A 15,174-nucleotide genomic window follows, 5' to 3' on the forward strand; every position below is an offset into this window, starting at 1 on the left:
AGTAATTATGATCTTATGTCAAAAGTACCATCTCAAAGAAAAATAGTCCTTAAGAAAAAATGATTGAAATACTGTTTTCCAAATAAAGAATCTTCAAATAATTTGTGTAATCTGCAAGTTGAATCTAGGAAAAAAACCCGCACTGGGGTAAATACATTCAAAATATAGTATACTTATTTCTATGAAAAAATAAGCTGGTATAATCGGCTAGTTTCTTGGCTCACCGCAGGCGCTGGGCGCGCTTTATTAAAATTTATATTTATATTAGGATAAAAATACAAACGGTGGAAATGATTTAAAATAAATGTCAATTATTTATTTGTTTTTCTGTAAATAAAGTTACAATAAAACATTATTACGGTTAGCCAAATATAATGGTAAGCTGCGCATAATCGCTTCTATACACGGTTCGCCCCTGATATATATAGCAGATAATACTTATTTTACGTTCAGCTCTTGCCGAATTTGCCAGTTTTCTGCCAGACTTTCCAGATCGTTTTGGAGTTAAGTCAATGTTGTCGAGTTTCTTCTTAATTCCATTGACAGTTCCGAGGTAAACGTTTGTTGGCTTTGAAATGTGTCTGATAAAAAGTAGTGTTTATTAGTAATACCTTCATGTTTTTTTGTCGAGGAGATATCCTTTGCTCTTCCCGTATCGAAAATCATCAGAAGTTATCAAATTCACCGGATTTTCTTTACACAACTGTCCACACTACATTAATTAAAAAAGATATTTCACCCATAAAACAGGACCAAACAAAACACTACCCCACACAATTATTAACTACCTTTGGTTTAAAATGTTCTCTTAATATTGCTTTTTCAAATTTAAAAAATTACTACACTTGTTTTTTTTTCTTTTTTCTCAGCTACGCTTGACATGTTTTTATATCTTCAAACTACTTTTAATTACTTTTAGAATTGCTTCTAAAAAATGGATATTTCTTTTCTTAATATAATGTGTCATTATTTTTCAAGATGTTTTTAAAATTAAATTAAACTTATTGTCTTTTATTTCTTATAAAGTTTCTTCCCATTGTTTCTTTTTTGAATCCCTTAAATATGTATGTTTATATACATATATGTTTGTTTACCTTTTTTAACATGTTTTTTTTTGCATTTGAGTATGTTTTTTTTATTCTTATTTATTTTAATTACTTTTATATTATTTCCATTTATGCAACACGTTAGTAATAGATACACAAACTTTTAAAAATAACTTATTTACTTTGATTTTAATTTTTAAACAACTTTCGCTTTTTTTTTTCCTTATTTTTCTGTACTAAAAATATTTAATTGATAACCTTAGATCATAGAATTAAGATTAGATAAAATGATAATAAACTTAATATGGAAACTTCACTGGTCCATTAGAATTAAGTTTATATACTACTAGCTGACCCGACAGTCGTTGTCCTGCTCGAATGTCGGATTGCCTAGGAAAAATAATTTTCATTGATAAGTAGGTAACTAGATACTTGTTTGTGATTAAATTCCAAAACATAATATAAATGTTTTTTTCAAATATGGCATTCTTTTTGCAAACGTCAAGCTTCGGTCGTCTCACCAACAAAGCAATAGTTCTACATTATCTCTGCAACAAAGGCGTGTTCTTATGCAGGAATGCGATTTTTAAAAATGTGTTGAATTTAATATTATTTAAGTATTACCAAAGATCCAATAAAAATAGTTAAATGGGTAGAAATTATAAGGAATTTAAGGAAAGAATCTGATTAAGATACACAAAACACAATTGTTGTTTGTAAACATTCAAAAACTAACTTTTTTTGTACACAAAAAACGACATCTTTCCATTTTTTGCAAATGCATTCTCCTCGAATGCAACCCTGGTAGATCGATGAATAAAACATTTATGCTCCTAACTTCTTTTTTACATGTTCGATTAAAGATTTTAATACCTACGAACACGCACAGCGCGAAGATCTATATTTCTCTGAAAACCGCACGTAAATCGGTTAAGCCGTTTAGGAGGAGTACGGTGACATCACACGTACAGAGGAATTATATATATAAAGATAAAAGTATGTAATTGTACTGTATGTTTCCTCAATAAAAGAAAATAAAAAAACAACGACAACTCAACAGCGTCTGACAAAAATCTCAATATTTAATTAAAATGCTGCCAATTTCACACTGATTAATGAAATACAGTTGTCAAACATTCATTTTGAATAATGAACTTACACTTACTCATTACAAAAGTGAAAAATGTAATTTGTTTGACAATTTCGTGAACGTGAGTCCAATGTTAAATTTGAGATAATAAAGTGAGATTTGTAGCGTTCACAACAATAAAATCACCACAAGGATCAGAAAGAAAGGAATATTTAAAAAAATATATTTACCCGTTGTATATTATACAAAACCAACTTACTATTTTTTTGTATGATTCTCGTTATATGTATATTATCTCTGGCTTAAAAAATAACTTTCTTTTTTGTGATTTATATGAGAGTGAGTCATAAATAAAATCTATCGTAAACATAAATCACCGTAGGCACGGTTTTGTCGTTATTAATAATATGAGGGAAAGTTATTTTAAAATAATGTTGAACGCATATATGTAAACGAGTATATGAACCCATGTTTTAATTAAAACAAATATTATCCTTTAAAAAAATATGTGCTTGAAAAATATTCGCAGATAACATAAGTTTGCCGTTATTTTTACAAATTTAAAAATGAGCACCAAAATTAAAACAACACGGTAAAGATTATACGTCATTCGAATGATTTTTTTCTGCTCTACAAGATATTGTGTTTGCTTTGATGTTACCTATGTTATTTTATTTAATAATAAGCCTTCAAAATGGGATATCAAGTAAACGAAAGTGAGCGTTTTCGTCATTTTTTGTTTGCGTTCAATCGAAGGAAAAGAGCTGCTCGCGGTATTTGTACGATGAAGATGCTATTATCGAAAACATTTCATCCAGGGCCTTAGGATTATGATGGGAAGATAAAGACGTCATACTGTTACCTTGACGGTAAAGTTGAAGATAAATTCCCTCTAGCGATTATAAAGATATACTACCGGCCCCCCACCTTCAAGTTTTGGGTTGGTACATCGATATGAATTAAGGGAAAGCGTACGTCACGGTACACATATCTACGCTCTAAAATGACATAGCTTCAGTATGACGTCATAGTTGAATATAAAAGTCTCCCGAACGACTACAAAGGTATAGTACCGATACCACCATCAAGTTTTGATGTAAGTACATAGTTTTATACCGACGGGTCTAGAACCCCTCGATACGTTTATCTACGCATTAAAAGTGTCAAAAATTTTGTTCCACCGAACAATTTTTCCTTTAATTATGATTTTTTTTTAATCGTTTTGAGGTTGGCACTTTTTTTCTTAAAATCCTATTAAAAATATGAGATAAAAATAAGTAAGTTTTGAAGTCGAATTAAATTCCGACATAACTGTCACTTTAATAAAACGAACGCCTGGATGTGAAAATAATGTCGCTAGGTTCTCTCATATTAACAAATAAGAGTATCTAGGCGTCAGACACATATTATATGCGTCAGAAATTAACCACTCAAAAAAATAATTTAGTTATTATATTTTTTCCATCTGTTTTACTATCTTTCCGAGTGTATGTATCGAGACGTTATAGGAGCCGGCTTTGTAGTCAATCGGTAGATACATACAGACGATCGTTAAGCGTACCATCCAGGTGATTTCCAAAAGTCATGCAAAATGCATGTTCAAGCGAGCATTTTTTGCTTGAATTGGGATTTATTGGAGATTATAATCGCTTTGAAGTGAGCACTTTTTATTACAGAAGCCTATTTAAAATATAAATGATAACTATTTCAAGTGTTAATGACGTAAGGAACGCGGACTAATTGTTTGCGGTCATTCTATTGGCTTGTTTCGATCATATGATGTCGATATGACAAGTGGTAAGAACACACCGAGGTAAAATACAGATAGTACAGAAGTTAAGTATACCGTCTCGATATATACAGATGAAGATAGCGTTCATAATCGAGTCACAGGGCCTCAATTATGAACGCTATCTTCATCATATCGAGACTATTATATATTATTAGCTATTTTTAAATATAATATACAGAGTGTTATTTAAACCCTGTCACATCAGAAACCACGATGATCAGTATGGCCAAAAAGACATATAAGCATATTTAAAAAATATTTAGAACGAAGAAATTTTTTTAAAAGAAAATATTTAAAAAACAAATGGTTGCTTACTTCTGCAGGGGAGAAGCGAGGGGGGCGCGGCGGCGGGATTGACGGCGTATAAGACTCCCCTCCCCTCTCCTTGTTTCTCTCCGCAGAAGTAAGCAACCATTTGTTTTTTTTGTTATTTTCTTTAAAAAAAAATTCTTCTTAAATATATGTTTTAGTGTTTAATTTTTAAAAAAATCTGTGACTTATTACGTTTTTAAAAGTTTTCGTTTAATTTCCTCTCTACGCAAATTAGTAAGTCTTCTTTCTGTAGGAAAAGTCGAAGGAAAAGCATTGTATTGCTTAATATAATTAAAGGGGTAAATTAAAGTCGAAACATATATTTGTGAATAGCTCAATGAACAATACATCGGAATCACTTCGGGAATTAAAAGTTCATGTTTTAATATAAAGTTAGTTGTTCTGATTAAGAATAATATTTTCACTTCTGAAAATTGACTAAGAAAAAATAGATACAAATGTAATAAAAAATGGACTTTCAACCTCTTTCGTACCGACGCCGACGCGCGACGAATCGCCGATGATGTCCAAAGTACTGAAGCTTTATTTTTTTAGGCGTTGATTTTTTATATTTTTAAACTTAGTTCAGTAATCAATTTTAATGCATTTCTTACCAAAAATAAGGAAATAATGTTGTAAGTTATTTGTATTGAATTTCAGATATTAAAAATATTAAAAACATTCAAATAGTTTTATTTAAAAAAAATAAACATGATAACTGGCCCCATAACTTTTTTGCTTTCCGTAGTCCAATTTTATTCCAATTATTTTTTTTAATAAAAAAAAATCCCTTTCAATTTATTAAAGCCAGGCAAAAGCTTTATACAATATAAAATAAGCCTTTATTTTAGTTTATGTATTGTTTCCGATTCTTGAAGGAATTAACCGCACTTTATTATATTTTGTGCATAAGTATTGCATAGAAATTTGCTTAGCGACATTTATCTTCAATTAAGAACATTCAAACGTGTTTCATTGCTTTTGGGGTTACTGTTTTTTACGCTTCGTATGTATATGTTAGCGCTTTTAAGGTTATTCGATTAATTTTGACTAAAAATCAATAAATGCCTTAATATACAAATAAATTAACAAATTACAACAGGGATAGAGAACACCTGAAATAAGGGAATACGGAAGTCAAGGCCCTTATTTCAGGTATTCTCCATCCCTGTTATAATTTGTTAATCCCAATGATCCCCGAGGGGGTGAAATCTAGTCTTTTGTCAACGAACATTTGGACAAACTCAAATATTGTAATACAAATAAATGTTGAAATGTGCTCAATATTAGAAATTGATCGGCTTCTTATCTAGGAAAGCACGATCTTTTTACTAACATTGAATTTGCGATCATTTGTAGGCGGTTTATCTGCTTATGAACTGGGATTCTGTATACATACATACTACATACATATTTATTTATATTCTGAAAAAATATGGCGCTAAAAGTAAGTGAGGCCATGAAAATGATATATTGTGTCGAATGCTCATTCTGGCCATTACGTACAACTGAATGTCACAAATATTCTGCTATCATACGAAGAAGGTTATGTAGAAGTAAACTCTGAGGAAAAAAGCGTTTTGTTGAAAGTTAAAATTTGACATAAACAATGATAAAGTAACATTTTTATGTTTTTTTACACAAATATGCATATTTTTTTTTTTAGTAATATTTTTGGGAAACACCGAAATTTATTTTACTGTCGGTTTTTTATTTCAGTCTTGTAAAAAAAATTGAGGAATATATCGTGGGTATACTGGCAAAAAACTTTAACTCTCAAATCCCTGTTTTGAGAATTCAAGCATTTAAGTTTTGTTCCAATTTTACTCTTTTATATATTATTAAATTACAGTAAGATTATTATTAGTACTTATTTAAGTACATGTTTTTAATTTTTCCGTTTCTTAATTTTGTAATTTTGTATAAAGTAATTTATATAAAGTAAATATTAAGTTATTTAAAGCTTTTAGCCTAAATAAAATACCGGGTATAAGCCTTAAATTTATTTTTAAAACTACAGATATATGAAATTTAATATGACTTAGTGTATTTTGCCAGTTTTTTGAGTGTTAAAAACTTTACAAAACTGCATCGTTAAGTCAAATCCGCATATTTTCGAGTTAACGTTTTTTGCCAGAATACCTACGATATTAAGTAAAATTGCGCCCATTCATCTAATGGTATTTTTATTTAAAAAAAAAAGATTTATACTTTATTTTAATGTTTGTCTTTTCTTTCTAATTCCAGATATACACGGAAATTAAATTAATGTGGGATTTAATAAATCTAGGATTCTTGTTATTGAATTTTCGGTACCAATTCGAACTGTTTGAGATTTGATTTGAAAGTGCTAACTTAATCTGTTTCGTACGTTGAGACTGCGGCAAAAACACTGCCGCGCTAGAAAATGCCGAGTAAGTTGTTAAATTCTGTAGGGCCAGCATTGTCACTGCCGAAGTGGGTTACCATTGTTTTACTGTATCAAATATTCCGATTGTGGCAGACAACGTCAAGTTTACTCAAGTGTACTTCTCCATTGATAACGTCTGCTTTCACCCTTCTGTCTTCGCTGGCCCACTTAGTGTCGACTGAGACTTGTATTACGGGCGTTCTATTGTCCTACTTCCATGTTGGGAATTATCTAACCATTTCACATCCAATGGCTGACCTCTGCCCGCGGATTGCTTCTAGAACAATTTCACAGCAATCAGCACATCTATCGGCCCGCGCTCTGAATGCAAATACTCGGTACTGTCGATAATAATAACTCTGGATCGAATAATGAATATTTAAGGCACGATCGTACTACCTACTGGCCCGCGCTGCGCTGCCATCGCGGGTCAAGGAGAATAGCGAAGCGACTAGAGCAGAGGTAGGTAACATTTAACATTTTTTAACATTTTTTTTTGCACCACAACAGGCCAGGAGGCCTAATTACAGTGGTGAATTACATCACAGAGCACACAGGCTTGAGAAAATCACATTTTTGATTTTTGTGTTCTCACCGGGAATCGAACCCGGAACCTTCCGTGCCTGAGTCAAGCGTCTTGACCACTACACCACGGAGGCCGCCAAATGTTCGCTCAGTCGACAGCAGATATTCTATAGGCCGACAGCAGATATGCGGCAAGTACACGGCGGACATTCAAATTATTGAGTTATCAATATAATGTGCGAGCTGAACCGGGCAATGCTTTGCTATTGCTAGATTTGAGTACATGCTCGTGTATATATATTTAATGAACTCAATCGAAAATTTGACATCAATTATTGTATTAAGTTAAAATTAAATATGTACATTTACATGAATAGGCCAAATATAGAATAGTAGCCAAATATTCGTCGCAATTCCAGTAAAAGCTACGTTAATACTATATTGATTTATTATTTATGTAAAACGTTTTTTATCTCTCATTGAATACATTTTTGTTATTTTCTTAAGTTAGCCTTTTTTTTATTTCTTATTTTATTTACATTTTTTAGATCTTAATTTTAATAGGTACTTTTAATTTTCTTTTTATTTTTATTTTTTCTACAGATATGTATTAAAATTTTCTTTGTTTTATTTTTTATCGTGTTTTGATTACATTTATGAGCACAAACTATTTATACGTGTGTTTATATTTTTCCTATATTCAAGTAAATGACTATTCTTTTATTTTAATTGCATTATTTTACTCTATTTTCTTAATTAAAAAAAAAAATTTAAGCCATTTTTATCTGGTTTTGTTGATTTTTTTTCTTTTGTCTTCTTAATAATATTTTTCAAAGCATCAAAAACAAAATAAAATATGTTCATTATTTTATACGTACACAGTATTATGTCTGTACTCTTTTATTTGATTATTAATTAAAACTAATGTTTGAGCACCCGATGACAAACTATTATTTAATAGTTTGTCGAGACAAAATATGTTTTAATGCTTTGTTTTTTTTTATAATGTATTAATATTGTAATAATGTGTGTAATTTATTGATTCTAATCCAAAGTTTGCCCGCCTCTGGTTTCCGAACTCTGTTTCGCCGATTCGAGATGCAATTTTAAGTAAAAAAAAAGAACGTAATTTTGTTGTGAAAACGGTGCAAACAGGAATGTTATAGTGATCTTAAAAGCTTGCTCTATGATAATAAACTTTTAAATAACGTTTTTTGTTTGTTTTCCGTACAACTTTTGTTTGTTTCATATTTGTTCATTTTAAAGAACAGTCCTGTGGGTTTTTGTGATTAGTAACAAAATAATAGTCGAAGTTCTAATATGTTATCTAGTAATAGTCGGAGTTTTCTTTCCACTTTTTATGACAAACACTATGTAATTAAAGGTGGTGCAAGTTTTAGCTACTTAAATTAGCTCCTATTTTTTACTTATGACTTTCAAAATGAATGCAAATTGTATCTACTTTGAAGAAACAACAATAATAAAATAATTTAAGCAAAAAAAGCTCTTCAATTTACAGGAAAAAATAATCATTTAATTTAAAAACATTTTAGTTTAAGGTATTTGTAAGAAGAAATAAAAAGCGGTCAAAGAGTTTAAATATTTCTACTAACTGATCGTTTAAATGCCAGACAGATTCGACATGTTTTGGAATGCTTTTGAGAAAGAAAAATATTGTCAATAGGGAAATATCACATACTGCGAATACTGATAAAAATATATTAAAAGGATTTAGTAAAATTAATTGTATTTTCAAAATCAATATCAATTGAGAAATTATTTAAATATATGTCCTTACAAAAACGCAACATGTTTGGCCTTGATAATTGTGACGTCAAGATTTCTGACGACGTTCTGTTCAAATTTAAACGGTCACAAACTAATTTCAAAATTTACACGAATCGTGACGTATTAGGGAAGTGACCAATGCAATGGACCGTTTTCGTGGGAATTCAAAATAATAAAATTAAAAATATTTTTTATGCTACTCATTAGTAAAAAATATTTTTTGTACTCGACAGTATTTCATGGACCCTTATTAGTTTAAAACTCTTTTAAAAAAAGCGTGATATTTCCCTATTGGGATAAGTTTTGTTAGGTGGATCATGAGGAATCAAAAGTGGAATAGTCTGTATTTATTTTAGGCAGGGTGTATTAGCGATAAAACATATTGTAGATTTACATGCAAATGTTTATGTTACACTGTACCATGCCCAAAATGTAACAGTTGCATAAAAAAGTTAAGTTAAATAATGTTACAAGTTAAATATTTGTTGCAATTTTATCAAAATGGGCAACACAGTTCCCACGAAAAAGTCAAATAAAACAACTGATTCGGTACATTTTTACAGAAATGCGACAAAATTGTATCTTTTAAACTTTATTCAACATAACTTTTTTATGCAAGTGGCCCTTAAAGTGCTAATTACCATCAATGTTACTTATTTGAACTTAGATTTTGATTGCTAATAATTAACCCTTTTTACAATTAAATGACACTTTATAATGTCCTCTCCCATGTTCTTAAAATGGATTTTATAAAAAAAAAACACAAAAATGTAAAAATAAAGCATTTGTATCTACGGAAATCAAACTTGATCCTTAGAAATTAGGTGGTTTTATATCTGCTGTTTGATTATCATAATAATTTTTAATTATTTATTATCTATATATGCCCAGATGGCTTTTACATGACAAGTGTGAAATTAAAATTAAAATTTTTGTTAAAAGTTAATATACATGTACTTATTTAATAAACAGAAATTAATTACATATTTTTTTCAAAGTATTTGGTGAGGTCATATTATTTTTATTATTAATCATGGTTTATATTTTTTTTAGTATTTGAATAGTTTAAGCTATTTTGATTTAATCGCCGTAAAAAAATTTACTCTAAAAACTGACAATCGAAAACGAAACATATCAATTTTTCCATACTCGTTTTCGAGCCGGTATAGTATGACGATTGGAGAATTTACAAAAAACTTTTAGCCCTGATATTTAATACGTATTATTTCAATCATGAAATAACACCACTGTTAAGAATTAGAATTTAGAAAAAATAGAATTTTCGACAGCTTATCTAACGAAACCGGATTTTTCAAATTACAATTTATTACCATTAAACGATTCTGATTAACCAATGATAATTTATAGCACGCAAAGATTTTAATAAATAATACACAAGTCAGGGAATTCTCAAATGCGGGTCAGCGTAATCACGAGGGACTAGTCAAGTGCGAAATTATACAGGCAATAAATAATATGCTAATATTGTAACTTCGGATAGATTGAGGATATTAGATTTGTCAAATATCCGTTTCGAATTCGGCACACGACACACTGTTGAATTATTTTTGCACAACAAAAGAGAGGAACTGAAAGTACCTAAAGTACGCTAAATAATGTATAATTAATTAATTTATTTGTATTTATTCATTAATATGATAGTGAACCCCCCTCTCAACAATGACAAAGTTCAGCGCTACGGAAAATTGTATATAAATTATGTTTTTCTAACCCGCGGTAAAAAATAAAGCCTCATTGTACCTGCGGTGAAGTTTCTCGAAAATGTCCGAAAAAAATAATAAAAATAAACTAATAATAGACCCTTGGTTTGCAAACGCGCTGACCATTTGACCACGAGGCGGACAAAAACATTTATAATGTCAAATTGAATTTAAAATGTTTAAATTCTATGGGCGTATTAGCAATCAAGACCCACCTATTTTTATGTTCAACTTAGATTTTATGTTATTAATGTTTTTCTCCTGCCTCGTGATGTAATGGTCAGCGCATTTGCCAACCGAGCGAGAGGTCTCGGGTTCGATTCTCGACATGGCTGATATGAAATATTTGTTTCAAACTGTGTTTTTACACAAGAGTATTTTATAGTCCCTTTATTGGCATCTTAAGTGTAAGACTGATCTCCTTTCCTTCATGAAACAAAAATGATCAAGATACTCTGCAATTGGTGTACCAATGCGGTGGCCTCCGCTCTATTAGGTGGGAAAAGGGGATCGTGATGATAAATGTTATTTACAGCCGCAATCCCATGAAGGAATATCGATTGATAAATAATAATACCAGATTAATAAATAAGTTGTTCAATGAATTAGTTCTAGGAGTTGCAAGTGAATAATTTAAGACGAGTCTACTTAGTATAATAAACGCAAAACTGTATTAGAAAATTACTCTAATTGACCGTGAAGACGTAACCTGAAAATTAATTCATCAGCTAATTTACTAAACACGTCCTAATTCAAGGTGTGTTCTTGTTTTAGGTGTGTCACATTAAAACAAAAGGTGCAACGAAGATCAATACAATGGTAACAAATGCATTCTTGATGCTAATCGTCTTCTAATCTAGGTCTTCAATTCTGGTGCATCCTAAAGATTACGTATGCAGACCTAAATTGTATTTACTGGTATTTGTGTATGTTTTCACAATGTTGTGTGTGTGTGTATCCCGGATGTCACAGGAATTATTGCGTTCGTCGCTACACAAATTTTAAGTATAATATGAAAACATAAGACATAAATGGTTTGTTATTAACCTACTCGTAAATACGTTTTTGACGGTGCGGATAGTTTTAAATAAACGCTTAACATAGGTAAATAAGACAGATATACATTGAGACTATTCTCCGACAACACTTCCACCAAAAACCAGACAGACATAATGACCATATTGACGGACAACAAATATGAGCAATTGAGCATCTTTGACAAAATAAAGACAAAACAAAATCTGTAGGTACTTTTGTTACCAAAGGCAAAAACAAATTATGGACAGTCACTACAATTTTCTGGCTCCGTAGCTTTATAATCGATTAAGTATGGAGAAATCGATAGTGATGTAAAATAAATACTTAACAATATGCTATTTATTGATGATACTTGATGGTCTTTTGTTGAGACAGGTTAATAATATTATTTGAAAATACTTAGTACCTAATAACAATGCTATCAAAACTCCAATAGCTTAAAGGGCTAGAACTGAATCTTATGAATATGTCTCATACAAAAGAGTATAATTATAATATATTGTTTTCAATGTTTAAAATATATATTTAAAAACCAAAATTCATTTACAAGTAATTCAAATATATCAAGTCAAAGAAGGAATCGTGTGTTAGAAATACCACATTGTAAAACGAGGCTCGCATAGAGACATGCATATTTTATAGGCCCAAAAATTTTTAATTCTTTTTTTACTGATAATATTTCATTGATTCCAAACTTTCAAAATTTTCCTTCTTTTAAAAAACATGCACTATCCTGGATTCAAACTAAAGATATGAACTCTTTTTTTTCCATGATTTATTTTGTTGCCCTTTAATAATAAGGAATATTTTTGTGTTTTTTAAAAATATTTTTTATTTCCTTTTTAATTACTAAAAAAAAAAACATATTATCTTTTGCATAATATTTCATTTTTTCTTTCTTTTGTTTTACAAAAATATTATAACTTTCCATTATTTATTATTGGAGCAAAAATTCATTAACATTTTCTTGTATACCCACGAACAGGCCATGCCTTTGTGGGATTTTTTGTTTACTATTTTTCTATTAATATGTATTTCGTTGATATGTAATTATCATTTATTTTTTAAATTATCTGTTTTATTATGTTTATTGTAAAAAAACAAAAAAAAATAAATAAAAAAAATAAAAAAATAATATAGAGTAGACAATGTATGGAGCATAATATGACATCATAAAAATGTTTTCCCTCTGTTGAAATAAATTTAAATAATTCAATTCAATTCAATTCATTTCGTTAAATATAACATATTATGTTCAATACGTACATATTATAATAAAGAAAAAAATATACATGAAAGAGACTCATGTCAAAGTAGTAGGAGAATCCTGCTCCGAAAACCCTTTCGAATACATGGAACATATCTATATGCAGAGCGATGTTGTTCAGCACAGCGGTAGCCCTTCCAACAGGCATAACCATCAACAGGTTGGTCCTGTGTATCGGAATATGAAACAATCTATGCTGACGCTGTCGCAGGAACATACAAACCAATTATCATCATAATCTCAGGATAATCGACCATACCGCGCAACAATCGATAAAAATGTGTAGTCAAATACACATTCCATCTGGTCTCTAAACGGTTGTAGCCAAGCCTACCCTGGAGAAACTCGGTCGGGTAGAGCCAAGGATAATACCCGCACTCTCTCATGTAGAGATATCTCAGAAACTTCTTTTGGATTTTCTCTAGCATAAGGTACTTAAGTTTAGTTAAGTAAGGAATGTGAGAATTTATTGAGGATAGTAATCTAAATATTATGCTATCCCATTGAATCATTTATAAATTTATTGTATTTTTTCATGTGCATATATATTGTGTATGTTGTGTGTATATATATGTATGCGTATGTATATGTGTGTATATATGTATGTATGTGTATATGTATGTATGTAGTATGCTATGTATTTATATATTTAATTGTATTTTAGAAGAATTTGTGTATCTGGGAAGCATGTTTTCAAGAGATGGAAGAGTAGAAAAAGATGTTGAAAGAAGAGTGAATGCGGGCAACAAAATGAACGGAGCACTAAGCACAGTAATTTCTAATAAAAATATGTCAATCGAAGCTAAACTGGCAGTGCACAACGGAGTTTTAGTCCCAACACTTATGTATGGAAGTGAAACATGGAACTGGCAGAGGAAGGATGAAAGCCGAGTGAACGCGGTTGAAATGCGATCTCTTAGACGAATGTGTGGGAAATCAATGTATGACAGGGTTACGAAAGATGAAATCAGACGAGAGTGTAAATCTGAGACAAGTATAATTGACAAGATTAAGAAAGGGTCTCTGAGATGGTTTGGTCACGTAGAACGAATGGACGCCGAAAGAATGGTAAAACAAGTATATATGGCGAAAATGAACGGCAACGTGAGACGAGGACGACCAAGGAAGACGTGGCATGATCAGATAAACCAAAATCTTAAGTCTGGTCATGTCAAAAGCAGACAGAACCGAAGGGCAAGTATGACAAGATGTATGAATGTGGAAGAGGCTAGGATTGTATGCCAGGATAGACGTGTGTGGCGGTCCATTCTCTCTGCCTACCCCTACGGGAAATGGCGTGATGGTAGTAGTAGTAATGTAAACTGTACTTTTTTTTTCTTTTCTTCTCTTTTGGGCTATAACTGTTTTTCTATTTCTTCAATATTATTTTTATTTATAGGAGACATATTCGAAAACCATATTTGCCGCAAAAAATCGGTTTCTTGGAACAGGCATTTGCCCATATAGGAACCGATTGCAACATTAGGCATACTAATATTTCTTGCTTGCCGACCCTTCATATACTGAGCCTACTCCTAGTACAAGCAGAATTTGCCAGAGTGTTTTTTGTGCCACTTTTGTGACAATGTATGTATAAACTAATAAATAAAAAAAGTTAATGTGTAATACATTTGACAATCCGGAATGTGTCCACAAAGAGTGTAAAACTTGATGCCATTGTAAATTTTGTTAGTGTTGGATTATGTAAATAAATAAATAAATAAAGCGTTTTAATGTTTTATGTCTAAATTATTTCAGATTCTCAAGTAATCAAGTAAGGAACGGCAATATTTTGATTAAGCGATAACCTTTTAAATTACTGGTTATGTCGGCTATTTGAAAAGTCTATAAAATGAAACTTTCCGAGAAACTAGAACGATGTCTACTCCCTATAATGAAGCCTTAACGACTGGTTGTCAGGTTATGAGTACGTTACTGTCATTATTTTTGCTAGAAAATCTTTCCTTCCAATATAAGTCATGAAAGCCAATCATAAATATTACATAATGCATTTGATTCGTCGGTAGGTGAAATATGGGTTACTAAACGAAAATAAAAGTATAAAAAACGATTTAACTACACTTATTTGTTTCCTGATTTAACCTTATTAATTTATTTTTTTAATCCTTGAAAGGGGCTTTTTACGTTTTATGTAAATAAGTTTGTGTAATATTTTCGTTTATGA

The sequence above is a fragment of the Micrasema longulum genome, unplaced genomic scaffold, assembly GCF_059751315.1.
Source record: "Micrasema longulum isolate JH-2025_06_02 unplaced genomic scaffold, ASM5975131v1 h1tg000815l, whole genome shotgun sequence".
Classification (NCBI taxonomy): domain Eukaryota; kingdom Metazoa; phylum Arthropoda; class Insecta; order Trichoptera; family Brachycentridae; genus Micrasema; species Micrasema longulum.